The following is a 1,717-nucleotide window of genomic DNA, read 5'->3' on the forward strand; positions in this document are numbered from 1 at the left end:
ATCTAGAAAGACAACAGTGAACACTCAAAACAATTTGCTTAATTGGAAATTAATAGCAGTTGATTTGCAGGAGAGCAAACATGAAGTGCTAGCTGTGACACTCTGATAACGGTTGTACCCAAGAAAGCATAAAAATAACCAGTGTCCTTCTGATACATATTTGGATGTGCAGCATTTACAGCAAATCACATACAAAGAAGGGAGAAAGGAAAAGAAAAGAAAATACCACAAAGTCCCAAACCTCAAAAATTAATACTCACTTAAGGAACACAGTTGTGAAGACTTTTGGTAGCAAAATTTGCAGTTCTTAAAGTGGGACTCTTCAAAAGTACCTTTCCAAATTCAAAAGCTAAAAAACCCGAAGGAACAGTTATGCTTAAGAGGTGCTGTCGCCTGTCATGAAGATGACCATCAGTCCTGCTTCCAAAACACAGTGAGAACTGGTGAGCCTGACAAACCTGAAGGAAGAGACCGCTGGAGGGCACTGGCATCACCGATTGGAGGAGAACATGCCAGGCCAACTTATCCGGTTAACAGCAAAAGCCACAACTATGGTTCTTCTGGGCTGACACTGAGGTTGCCTTTCTGCATCTCAAGCTCCTCGGCACTAATCATTGATGGGTCAATGGCTGCGTATTTGGTTCAATGGAATTGCAGCAAATGTATCTGTACATACAGATTCACCTCTGCACTTCGGTACAGGTATGGGAAGTTGCCTCCTGTTTTCAGGTGAGCTCTTCGGGCATTGGGATATAGCTTGTACATTTCTTCTTTAGCTTCAGTTGAGAGAGCACTCTGGTCAAACACATCCATAATGGTTACAGGGATGTCCTGAATTCTTTTTGAGTTTCCACATAAGAATTTTGACAATTCAGGTTAAGTCTTGAAGCCAGTTCACTCTGACCCAAACTTTCCAGTCTGCCAACCATGAAATCAATGGCATCAGCCATCATAGGGTCTAGTGGGCCAGATGAAAAATTTCCGAGAACTATTTTTTTGAGCATAAATGCTGGCATTAGCCAAAAGTTTATCCAATTGTAAATGGTCTAAAAGTTTTCTGAATCCGTCACAGAATTCAAGATGGTCCCAATATATTGGATATTGCAAAGCTATAACCGGTAACCCCATCCAGTCAAAGCCAAAATCTGCCGGAAAAACACATCTGCAGTTCCACTGACAGGAGGCAGAAATACGAGAGGACACCTGATACTTTTGGGCCTGCATCATAGATGACCATATCTTACTGTCGTCATCATCTACGACAATCTTTTTAAGGGAAACTGTACCTCTAAACTAGTTATAATCAGGAGAGACTTTTATCTCCCCCATGATTAGCTGAAATGGAGGTTAGCCCTGTTCATACTGGTGGGAAAGGAACCACAGAGGTCAGCCTTAATCTTGCCTGTGGAAACCCCTCTTTGGGGTGTGCTGTGGTCTCCTGGTCCTCTATGGCCCTTGTGCTGCTCTTCTCATGCTCGTGGTATAAAAGCGTTTGGAATTCTGGAAACAGTTATTGAGTTACTCCTCAGTCTGTTGAATCTTCGTGCGAGCAGTAGCTGCGGCGGCCGCCCCATGTTCCTCTCCCTCCTCCTCGAGGCAGCCCTGCCCTCCAGGGTAGGCGCCGGCCGAGGCGGTGTCTGGGCCCGGCAGCGGCCGGACCAGGCCGGGGCGCTCGGGGCCGCAGGAGCAGTTGGCTGGGGGGCACGGGGGGCCGGCC

General features: G+C 46.1%; 1 pseudogene; it reads right to left on the reverse strand.

The window, feature by feature from the left end:
- Window positions 1-549: 549 nt before the first annotated feature.
- Window positions 550-1,329, reverse strand: LOC103270033 (annotated as a pseudogene).
- Window positions 1,330-1,717: the final 388 nt, after the last annotated feature.

The sequence above is a fragment of the Carlito syrichta genome, unplaced genomic scaffold, assembly GCF_000164805.1.
Source record: "Carlito syrichta isolate Samal-C Ts95f unplaced genomic scaffold, Tarsius_syrichta-2.0.1 Scaffold309709, whole genome shotgun sequence".
In the NCBI taxonomy this organism is placed as follows: Eukaryota; Metazoa; Chordata; class Mammalia; order Primates; family Tarsiidae; genus Carlito; species Carlito syrichta.